The 12231-nt window shown below is 49.1% G+C and overlaps 1 protein-coding gene across 1 annotated transcript in view; it reads left to right on the top strand.

Moving 5' to 3' along the window:
• Positions 1-2964: 2964 nt before the first annotated feature.
• HDAC4 (histone deacetylase 4) overlaps positions 2965-12231 on the top strand; it is a 178311-nt gene continuing 169044 nt past the window's right edge. The window contains exon 1 of the mRNA XM_058809255.1: positions 2965-3014. The gene's annotated coding sequence lies outside the window, so the exon portion shown is untranslated. The remainder of the gene's footprint in view (positions 3015-12231) is intronic.

Raw genomic sequence — 12231 nt, 5'->3', positions numbered from 1 at the left:
TTTTTTTTAGCCTGTGGAGAGGCAGGGTTGGAGTGGAAAGCTGAAGCACCCTCTTTTACTTTCAGCAGCTCCCTGTGACTAGCGAGGGAAATTAGCTGGAGTGTTGTGATGGCTGTTTCCTGCTTGAGAACATAAAAAATGGAATCATTCCTGACAAACAAGGAGTTCAGCTAAAGATGAGGTGGAGGTAGGCGGGAAGTTCTGTAATTGCTTTTTATTTAAATCTTCATGAATTAGCTCTGCCAGGGTGTTGGTTTTTATTTTAGATTTTTATTTTTTGCTCCAACAGGCTTCTGAGTAAGTTTTTCAGCCTCAAATACAGCAAAAACAATCTATATACAGCTATAGCCAATATGTTGGATTTGACATACAGCAAGAAGCCTTTCCCTTGCGAATCTCCGAGCTCTAATTTCCATGAGCAACGACAAAGGTTTAATTTTCTGCCATTATGCACAGGTTAGCCTAGACTGGGTATTAATAGAGACACGTACTCACACCCACAGCCACAGGTACAGCATCAATCAAAACCTGAAGGTAGAACTTCCACTCCATGGCAACTTCCAGTGCACAGCTCTCTCCTCTTGTTTCCTGTTTCCAAACTGCTCCAGCAGTGCGGGGAGGCAAGGCAGCTGGGTTGGTTGTAAGCCATGTTTAAAGGGTTTGGGACCAAATCCTGCCATGGCTGGAGCAGAAATGGGGACCAAGGGGAGGGCACACCTGGCTGCCACAGCCACCAGCAGCAGAGCTGTTGCCTTGGCAAATATTGCCCTGCCTTGGTAACCCTCTGGTCCTGAAGGTTTTCCACCCATAGGCACTCAAAAATAATTTGGGAGCTTATTGACGCACATGTTCCCCCATCCATCTGAACTAGCCCCAGTAAAGAGGGCAGGACAACTCTGGGAAATCTCAGCAGCCAAGGAACAACAAACAAGCCCAAGAAGCTGCAAATGGAACAAGAAGGGCTTTGGCTTCGGGCAGAAGGGTTGTTCTTAATGTCAGGGGTGCTCTCAGGTGTGCATTACGGGGAAATGTCACCATTTCCTGGGAGCCTGTCGACAGCCTGGAAAAAAACCCCAAAACTTCAAGGATCTGGTCAATGTGCCAAGGGTTTTTGTAAGGGTGGCCCTTCCAAATGAAAACACAGGTGGTAAACAAGTCCAAAAAGGTAAAAGAGAAAAGGAGCAGTGTTTATATACGACCACATATAAGCAGAATTTGAGAGAGGGACAAAGTTGTTAGCAATTCCCATCAGGTCCCAGAATTTATGTAAATCCAGATGGCTGAATGACAGGAGTTCATTTATTTTTTTTTAAATTTTTTTTTCTATAAGGGAAATCTGGAAGTTTTAAAAACAATTTAGCAAGAGCCAATTAATCAAACCCACCAGAAGTGTGCTGGGATGGCTGCCTGCGAATAAGGAATGTCATGTTTCAGCTTGCCTTAGGCAAGGATGGGAAGAAACTCCTTGGAAGCTTTGCAGGAAATCTCCTTTCCACTATCCCAGGCTGCTCCAAGCCCTGTCCAGCCTGGCCTTGGACACTTGCAGGGATCCAGGGGCAGCCACAGCTCCTCTGGGAAATAGAACTAATGGGATAACACATCGCTGCTAGGATGTTCCCATCTATTTGTGTCCCACAGGATGAACTTCTTGCACCCAACACTGCAATATTTTCCTTCCCATCATCAGGAAGCAGGATTTGGGTTGTTTTGGGCACTGAGTGAATGAACAAAATACGAGTGAAGCGAGATGTGTCAGTTGAACGGGGTAATTCCAGGTACAACTCAAAAATCAATCAATCACTGAGAAAACGGGGATAGAGGGAAGCATTGCCGGAAAACGACTTTTTATTTTTTTATTTCCACTCGGTAATTCAGGCAATTATGTTGAATCATGCCTTGCCCTTTCTGTCGTTCACCCCTCGCCTCAGATATTCAGTGTTACAGGCGGTACCTGGCGGAAAACACAGACCGGCCCGTGAGGGAGCGGGATCGCGGTTGCGGAAACCTGGGGCGTAAAAACACCCCAAAGTTCCACGTTTTACCGCAATACCGTCTACACGGCACGGATCGCAGTTGCTGCGGCCATCGGGGCTGGGGGGGATCAGGAACCCGATCCCAATTCCCGATTCCCAATCCCGATCCCGGCGGAGCCGCGGGCTGGGGGCCAACATGGCGGCCCCTGTCCCGCCCCCCGGTCGCCATGGCGACGGGCCGCGCGCCACGGGGCGTGGCCGGGGGCGCGCGGGGCGGGGTCCGATTGGTCCCCCTTCCCCCGCGCGGCTATAAATAACCCGCGCCCGCTGATTGGCCGCGAGGAAAAAATGGTTGCACCACGTGACTCCCCATCTAAAAAAATTTCCAAGATGGCGGAACCCGTCACGGGCTGAGTCCGTCGGTGGCGCGCTCCGCGCCTGGGGAGCCATCGCCGCGCAGCGTCCCCGCCGCGCCCACCGTCCAGGTCAGTACGCGGCGCTCCGTCGCCGCCGAGCCGCGCCGCCCCCGCCGTCGCGCTCGGGCTGCCCGCGGCGCGGGCCCTTTAAGGCCGCTCGCCTCCCCGCCCGGCGGGCTGGCGGCGCGGCGGGGCCGCTCCCGGGGGCCGCTGGTCGCCGCTGCGCTGCGGCCGCGGGAGGGGGAGGTGACGGGCAGCTGGCGCGGCCAATCACAGGCGCCCGCGCGCTGGTGGCGGGCGGATTTGAGCCGCGCGGCGCCCCAGGCCGCGCGCTGATTGGGCGGCGCGCCGGGAGGGGCGGGGCCGCCGCGCGCCATCGGCCCGGCCCGGGCGCGGCGGGCGGGGTGGGCGGGGCGCGGGGGGCGTGACGGGCAGCGCCGCCGCCCACTCAGCGCGCGGGACCCGGTTTTTTTGTGAATGGGGCGGGCGGGGCTGCCGCCGCCTGTAGCCCCGCCCCCCCCGCGCGCTCGCCCCGCCCCTCCCGGGCGGCCGCGGCTCCGCCTCGTCCCCCCGGCGGCGGCGGCGCTCGGTCCGTGCGGGGCGAGGCGAGGCGATGCGGGCAGCGGTGAGTGACCGGCGGGGCAGGCGAGCGAGCGGCGGGCCGCGGGCAGCGCCGCACGGGGGCCCGGCCCCGCGGCTCGGCGGGGCGGGCGCGGCCCTGCGGCGGGGGCGACGCCCGCGGCGGGGCCCTGCGGCGCCCGAGCGGGCCGCGGCCCGGAGTCGGTTCTTCCATCCTGTCCCCCCGCGCGTCCTTCCCTCGTCCTCATGCCGCGAATAACGCGGGACTTGCGGAAAGTTTGCGTCCGGGGCTGCCGGGCTCGGGCCCCGCGGCGCTCGGCTCCTCCTGCAAGAAAAGCCCCAAAATGGCTTTTTCTGTGCCCGGGAGGAGCAAACCGGGGGTGCTGCTCTCGGGGAGCCCGGCCGTGGCAATCCCGGCTCCCAGGCCCAGCGCTGCAGCCTCGCGGGCAGAGCTCCGGTTTTTGGGGGTTCCAGGGGGGACACACCACGTGTGGCTCGGTGAAACCGGGAAGGCTCGGCTTGCTCGGGGCGAAATGAAGCAGAAAGAAGCGAGCTCCGGGGCTGGCGAGAGGGAGGGAGGTGTTGCCCGGCAGCCGCGTGTGGGTTTTGCTGCAGGGATTTATCAGGGGAAAGATGCTGCGCGCTGCCCCCAAAAAACGCTGCCCGCCGGGGTGTCGGTGACAGCTCGGCGGGGCTGATGGATTTACATAACAATAAATTGGACGCTGTCAGTGCTGGGCAGCGGCTGGAGGGGAGGGGAACCTGCCCTTGCCTCGAAGCACTTGCGTAATTGTGCTGTGCGCCCACTCCGCGGCAGGGGAAGGCGCTGGGTTTTTGGGGGTTTTGCCTGTCAATAAATTGTTTTGGCATAAATCGCTGACGGCCCGTACCGGGAGGATTTCGTGTTCCAGCCTTGCCTCATGTTCCGGGCTGGATTACAGCTCCGCGAACGCTCGCAAGGAGTGGGGATGTGTGTCGGGAAGGTGTGGGTGGATGGAGGGTGTGAAAATGCCTTGTAAAAGCCTGGCATGGATGGGGCGTGCGGCGGGGCTGTGGCTCCCTGCCGTCCTGCCGCTTCTCTCCCACCAGGCACCTCCTTTTCCCACAGCCGCATCCCCTTGTGCTCGCAGCGCTGCTCGGAGGCCGGGGAGATGGAGCAAGCGCTGTTCTGGACGACGGCGAGCGAATAATCCCCTGGCCAAAGCGTTTGGATTTGCTGGTATTGCGCCCTGTCAATAAATGGGACCCGCGCTGCGTTTATTCCCTGCCCTCAAAGTGCTCCGCTCGCTGCCAAATCTACCTGGAGTTAATTATCCGAATCGTGCTTTTTTTCCTTCTTGTTTGTTGTTGTTGTCGTTGCAACGGCAACATTTTTAAAAGCTAAGGAGCTCTGAAGTTTATATAATAATCTGGTTCTTGGCCGGGTTTCCTGGTGGGGTGTTTTTTTTCTCTGTGCGTGTGTGTAATGCGGTCGGTCGCGGCGCTGAGTTTTAATGGTTTCTGATGTTTCCAGCACCGCTGTTGAGAGTTCTCAGCCTAAAAAGCTGCCGCCGTCGCTCGGCAGCCCTCGCTGGGAAGAGTTGAGGGCATTTGAATTAAAGAAAGCTCAGCTGCTTGTATACAAATATACAGCAATTACAAGGCAACAAAGTTATTGCAGAACCCTGCTGTCGCCATGGCAACACGCTCACTCAATTACATTTGGAAATGTAAAATGCCACCCAGTTAGAGTAAGTTTTAGTGACTGCAGATTTTCTGGGTAAAGTGAAATGTGGAAGATGCAGCTTTCCAGGATTCTCTGCTTTTTTTTCCCCTCCGTCCTTTTCGCGTGTGCATCTGACAGATTCCCGGTGTTGGTGTTAAGCTGTGCCCTTGGTGGTCTAAACTTAGGGGAAAAAATATCCTTAAATCTTCACAATTTTAACTTTGCCACCCTGTTTTTATGTTTGTTTGTTTGTTTTGCTTCAGGACTTAGCTTTAGAAAGGAGACAGATTAGAGAAAGCATTTTGGAAATCAGCTCAGAACACCAGAAGAATTTTGTCGTTTGCTCTGCGGGATGGAGGCGTGGAAGGAAGGCATGAAAAGCTTGTGCTCCCTTGGGAGGAGATGTCTGGTGGGCAGCCTGTGTCTGTGTGCTGCCACCTCCTAAAATCTGCTAAATGGACTGTCCTAAAGCAGAGGAGAGCTGCCAGGTGTGAGTTACCAGGTTCTTGAGAAGCCCAGGGAGTTTCCAGGGTGGAGGAAACACAGGTCCTGGTGTAGGATGCCTGCGGCCTCCATAGTGGAAATTAGTTTCACTTTCTTGCTTGCCTTTAATAGTGAATCACCAGGAAAATAAAGAAAGGCCAGGTTGGATAGGGCTTGGAGCAGCCTGGGATAGGGGAAGGTGTCTCTGCCCATAGCAGGGGGGTGGAACTGGATGGCCTTTAAGTCCCTTTTCACCCAAACCATTCCAAGAGTAGATGAAAACAGTAAGGATAGTTTCTTGCTTAATCTTGCCTGTGCTTATGTTTCACAGGCAATGTCCCAGTAATGCAGAAAAGGTAAAAAACAGCAGTGCAGTAACAGCAGGAAAAGGTAAATACAAGAATGGGGGGTTTTTCTTAAACTAGTAGTGGTGTGTTTAGAGACACCTGGGGATGAACTCCTGAGGAAGTTACCTGGTGGCAGGACCTGATAGGAGGTATTTAGGTAGGTGCAGATGGCAGTGGCTTGTCTTGCAGAAACATGTTTTGCCCAAATCTTTAAAGGCTTGAACTCCAGACTGCCTCCTGAGCCCTTGGAGCATCTGGCCTGGGAAGGTTTGCATGTCCCGTGGACCTGTGTTAGCTGAGGGATGATTTTTGGGGGAGGCTTTGCCCAGCTTGTCAGGTTGTTGTGCTTTCAGCACCAGCCCTGTGGTTTGCCCACTCCTGGAGAGCAGAGTGACTGCAGCCCCCGTGGGCAGTGCCTGTGCTTCTCCTGGCCATACAATCATGGAATGGTTTGGGTTGGAAGGGACCTTGAAGCCCATCCATGGCAGGAACACCTTCCACCGTCCCAGGCTGCTCCAAGCCCCATCCAAGCCGGCCTTGGGCACTGCCAGGGGTCCAGGGGCAGCCACAGCTGCTCTGGGACCCTGTGCCAGGGCCTGCCCACCCTGCCAGGGGAGATTGCTTCCTCCCATGGGCAGTGGAGTTGCCTGTTTATAGCCTGCTGAAAATCTGGAGTTGAGTCTTCAACCTTAAACCCATGGGGCTGCAGGGGTGAGGAGCAGGACTTGTTCAAAACAAAGGTTAAAGTTGCATGTGGGTTTAGCTCAGTTTGCTCTTTTTATCTCTCTTTCAAATGCTTTGTGCTTTCTGGGGAGTAGAAACTTTTTAAAGCCAGCTGAAGGTGTATCTGTGATCCAGAAACTTGCTGCAGTATACCTGGAGCTTGTCCTCGAGGTTCATTTGCAGGTTTCAAATCAGGGGAAGCTGCAGACTGTCTGTACCTGGAGCGTCCAAACACCTTGCAAACCAAGTGTTGAGGCTAACTTGCCCATAAATGCATAAGATGGGATAAATCAAATATTTCAGGAGTTTTCCTTCATCTTCCGGGTTCCCTTTGTGCTGGTATGCCACGCTGTGCCTCTGTAGGGTCCCTGTAACCAGCTGTCCCCATGTGCTGTGGGCTAAGTGATGCTCCCTCCAGGCTTTGAGAACTTGAGTGCTCCCTGCCCAGCTGTGCCAGCTTAACCTTGGGTTAAAACACTTCTTTGGTGTCCTCCTCCTTGGCATTGTGTATTTGTATTTATATGTAAAACAAATATGAACCCCCAGCTCTTGGGACTGTATTTCACTGGTCTTGTACCCGTGGTTGAGTATGCACAAAGGAGTTCATTTGCTCAGTGGGATCTGTTGCTGGCCTGTTTCAAATGGCAGAGCTTGTCCCAAACCACAAGGAAATATTAATTGAACATTTTATTGGGGTACTGGTAATGACATTTGTTAAATATTTGCCAAGTATTCTTCTTGCTGGCTTCTTCAGTGGTGTCACATTCTACTTCACTGCTCTGCCAGTTCACCTTTAGCTTGTTTCCAGTTTTCCCATCACTTTTCCATCCTCTTTTTCAATCCTGCTAACAAGTCTATGTGGGCTTAGATTTTATCAGAGTCCTGCTGGAACCCCTTGAGCTTGTGCTTTTGTAAGGATGTGTTTCAGTGGGCAGAGAAGCCAATGGGATTTGTCCTGTCACTGAATTTACAATTGCATTTCAGTTTTGAGCCCCCTTCCATTTACCTTTGCTTCCAGCTTCCCCAGTCCAAGCATGCCAATGCTCCACTGCCATGCAAGGAAACAGAGCAGTGCAAGGTTCCCCTCACTTGCTGAGCTTGGGGGAAAAAAAACCCCATAAAAATATGTGTGTTTGCCTCAAATAGCTGAAGCTGACAAAGAGCAGAAACACTAATGCTGTCTGCTTTAATGATTAGAAATATGGCAATATTGGTAACCAGTAAAAGGGGGAAACAGTCTTTTAATCTTTTAAAATACTAAAGTAAAAGCTGTGTATGGTGGGGGAGGAAATAGCTGTTAGTGTTTTGGGTCGATGTAGGTTGTCTCAAATATATAATATATATATATTTTTAGATGTATTTGAGGCAACCTAAATCACCCCACAATGCCTATATATATATATATATGAATATATATAAAAATAAACAAATAAATAAATATGTATTTTTAGATGTATTTGAGGCAACCTAAATCACCCCAAAATGCCTATATATATTGAATATATAAAAATATAAATATATAAAAATAAATAAATAAATAAATTTTTATATGTATTTGAGGCAATCTAAATCGCCCCAAAATGCCTATATATATATGAATATATAAATACATAAATAAACAAATAATTTTTAATATGTATTTGAGGCAACCTAAGTTGCCCCACAATGCCTATATATATGAATATATATAAATATAAATATATATATATAAATAAATAAATATGTGTATATTTTTAATATGTTTTTGAGGCAACCTAAATCACCCCAAAATGCCTATATATATTGAATATATAAAAATATAAATATATAAAAATAAATAAATAAATTTTTATATGTATTTGAGGCAATCTAAATCGCCCCAAAATGCCTATATATATATGAATATATAAATACATAAATAAACAAATAATTTTTAATATGTATTTGAGGCAACCTAAATTGCCCCACAATGCCTATATATATGAATATATATAAATATAAATATATATATATATAAATAAATAAATATGTGTATATTTTTAATATGTTTTTGAGGCAACCTAAATCACCCCAAGATGCCTATATATATAAATATATATAAATATATATAAATTACCAAACAAATATATATATATATATGTGTGTGTGTGTGTATATATATATATATATATATATATATATATATATATAGCCTATATTGGATCTTTGGATGAGAGAACTCCTCAGAGCCCTCCTGTAATTAATGCCACTTGCATTTTGATTGTGTTATGCACAAGGCCCAAATGGGCCAGGTTTACTTTCTCCTGCAGTGGACCGTGTTGATAAGGCAATATATAACAGATGATTCATGAAGTGCTGCTTGTCATTGCCAGGGCTGCTTGAATAGCGAGCAGATTTTGGGCAATGCTTCTTCACCGGAAAGATTTGGGCAGTTTAAACTGAGAGGAGGAGGAGAGAAAAATCTGCGCTGTATTTCTGGCTGTCTTAAAGGAGCTGCCTCAGAGCGTTTAGGAGAAGTTGGTGCGGGGAGAATGGGTGAAATAAAGGAGGGTAGAGAAGCAGGAAAGCACACGGAGGTTGCATAATGATGTTGAAAAAGGGAACAATTAGAAAAGGGCTGTAAAATCTCTTGGAAAGCTTCTGTGGTTTTCCCTTTGCAAGGAATTGCAGCTTGGCCTTCCCCTCTGAAAATTCAGGCATTCATTACTGGGCACATCTTGATCAGGTCCATGTTTTTCAGCTCATTTTGTGCTGGATATTACCTCAGAGAAGTTTGATTAAAATGTGCCTCCAAGAGCAGAGGAATGTGTGTTGGCTCGTGGGCCTGGACACACACAGCCCTCTGCCCCCCTCATCAGTGGCTGAACCTTTGTTCATCACACAAGCAGCATTTAAACACCAAAAAGCTGCAATTTGAAAACTGGATCTTTGGCTCATGAGAATCCTTTTTTAGTTTGGCCAAAATTAGGTTATCTTAATTTAGTTTGGTTTTCTAATAACAAGCCAGTTATTTCATCTATCTGTGTATCTACTGGAAGAAGAATTGTGTTTCAGGGGGTTTATTTTATTTCAGGATAAAATAACATTCAAGGGCTGAGCATCCCAGCTTGGGTTTTGGCAGCACAGCAATGTGTTGTTTTAAATGTCTTTTTAAGCGTGTCACTCCTTCATTCCGGGGAGCAGTGACATCCAGCTGAACTGAACTCCATGTATCTTTCATGAGCAGTGAAAAACCCTGATATTTCACACGTAGGAAATAATTCACTTTATTAATTTTTTCTGGAGAAGTGGTGCTTTAATGAGGTGTCTGTCAGCGAGACTTAATTACAGTTAAATTCTGGGAGCATTAGTACACTGTGTCTTGTTCCCTGTGAAATGAACTTCCATTTGTCACGTGAGCATTGGTTTGCTGATAGAATTTGTGTTAACTCCACTTGGAGGAATAGCAGTTACTCATAACTGGGCTGTCACATCCTTCTCCTGCCTGGATTTTCCTGATGTGCTCCAGGAACAGCTTATGTTGCTTTTGCTCAGGGAAAATCATGCTCAGGTTGGTTTTGGGGTCGTGTTGACAAAATTTTTTCTCCAAGAAAAGGGTCCTCAAAATTTCACCTCCAAGAAAAGGGTCTTCAATGTGAGCCTGAAATAAGGAATTCATCCTAGTGTGTGTGCTGTTCCCAAGAGATTTTCAGGAGTGTTTTTCAAGGCATTTGGAAGGTTACCTTTTCCCCCCGTGGGAGCTACAGTTACCTAGTTCTTGTTACTGCTTGTGGTGGATTCTGGTAAAATCCTCAATGCAGGTGGTTCTCCTGGAGAGCCAAAAACATGGATGCCTTTTACTGCAGGTCCATGTGTGTGTGGAGGGGTCAGGTTTGCTTCTCTGCTCAAATAATGTGCGCAAGAGTGAGGAAAAATTGCATTTTTCACACCTTTATAACAACGTTATGGTGCAGTTTGAGTGTGGTTTGTGCTGCTGGAGCATCTTCAGGGGCAGGGAAGGAAACAGACCTGGCTGGGTTAATGGCTGGACTCAATGGTCCTAGAGGTTTTTTCCTACCTTAATAATTCCATGAGTGTGGGCAGGGTCTCTGCTGGGTTGTCTTTGCTCCCTGTGCAAAGCACTTCTTCCTCACTACCTGATGCATGGGAAAAAAATGAATAAAATAAATTAATCTCCATGTGGATGCTGTTGTGCATTTCTCCTAACCATGACAGATTTCCTGTTTGAGTCAAATAGGCTTTGGTTGGGAGGAAATGTTCTTTACTTATTTATTTCCACAAGTGATACCTGCTGTCAGATCCTGGTGGAGGCTGAAGGATACATTTGAGTCAGGACTGCCTCTCACAAGATATTGACCTGGAAGCATGATCAAAGGAGGAGGGAGAGGACTAGAAAGGAGTATTTATTCTGATTGTACATGGTAGGTACCTGCTGCTTCCTTGGGGGCTGTGTTTGCTTCTCCTTGTCAGGCTTTTCTTCATCCCCTTGCTCATCCCTCTTCAGCCTCGAATGGAAGCTTTTGAGGATGGGCTTAATCATAACAGTGAATGAAATATTTAACATTAGGCAAAACACTTCCTGCTTGAAGCTTTGCAAAAACCACCAGCTTGTGACAGGGAAAAGCAATCTGAGGCTTTGGGTTATAGATTATCAAACCTGCAGAAAAGCTGGAGACTTCTGGGTCAGTGGGCAAACAGGCTTGATGTGATTTCAGGGCACAGTGTGGCTCTGTCACTGGCTGCTTTGTGCCTTGGAGAAGATGGCCTTGTCATTGCAGTCTTGTTCTGTGAGCTGTTGAGAGTAGAAAAGACTTTTACTGTGCAATTTTCTGAGCCACCCCTGCAGATTTTGGGTGGATTTACACAGATTACACGGTTTTGTTCCTCTCAGTTGCTGTGTCTGGGTGTCTCTTACTGTTTTTGCCTCTGCCGGGTTGTGTTCTGTCAACAGAAAAAGGTGATGGTGATACCTGCTGAATCTGAATCTCTTATTCTATAATTGCACTGAAACAACAAGGCATAGTCAAAAGGAGGCAAGTATTAGTGTTTAGAATATGGAAACCACCTCTGGCTCCTGAAAGCTGATGATAAAGCTGGGCAGGAGCCTCACTTTGTACACTGGGGCACTTCTCCTTGTCTGTGTTGGTGGTTAAGGGCTCGATCCAGCACCTGGTGAAGCCAGCAGGGATCTCCCCTTTGCCTTGAGCTGGCTGTGAGCAGTGACCCCAAACTGCAAACATTCATGGGCACCTGCAAGGGGCAAGCTCTGCGTTCTCTGTCCAGACATTTAGGGTGGACATCAGGAGGAATTTCCTCCCTGAAAGAGTTGTGGAAGGAGCTGCCCAGGGAGTGGCAGAGTCACCGTCCCTTGTGCCACTGGTGTGTGCAGCTGGGAGAGTCCCCAGGGAGTGACACCAGCCTCGAGTGGCCACCAAAGCCACCCGAGTGTCCTGCTGTCAGCTGACAGCATCAGAGCCACAGCTGAATTCTGTTTGGCACTGAAAGTGTGCTGCTTCTGGGCTTTGCTCTAAAAATGCTGGGCTAAAAATAAACTGCTGTGCAGGGATGCTGGAAGCAGGGGAGCAAATGGAGAACTTGAGCACAGAACAACAGAAGGCTTGGCTGGCTGCAGGGATGGGATGCTGGGGCAGCAGCCAGGCCAAGGCAGGACAATTCTTCTGCCCAGGGGAATGAATGATTCCCTCTCTGGGAAGGGGAGGAGGAAGTGAGGGAGCTGAGAGTGGCGGGTAGACATTGAACTCTTGTGGCTGCCCCACTTCAAAGGGAGCGGGCCATAAAAGCCCCAACAGCAGTTGGGTGAGGAAAATTGCACCTCAGATATGAAATCCTGCCCTGCAACAGCCCAGCCAGGCTGGCCTCGTGCAGGTCCTCTCAGAAACAGGAGTTTGGGCTGCTCAGACAGTGCAGCAAAAAACCCCACTCGTGTTTAATGGGGTGTTCAGCTCATTTAAAATGGCAGCAAACCTGAGCTGGGCAGGAATGAGAGCATCTCCTTGCAGCAGGCT

Source organism: Ammospiza caudacuta, chromosome 8 (assembly GCF_027887145.1).
Source record: "Ammospiza caudacuta isolate bAmmCau1 chromosome 8, bAmmCau1.pri, whole genome shotgun sequence".
NCBI classification, from domain to species: domain Eukaryota; kingdom Metazoa; phylum Chordata; class Aves; order Passeriformes; family Passerellidae; genus Ammospiza; species Ammospiza caudacuta.
This window is presented reverse-complemented; position numbering and strand designations above follow the sequence as displayed.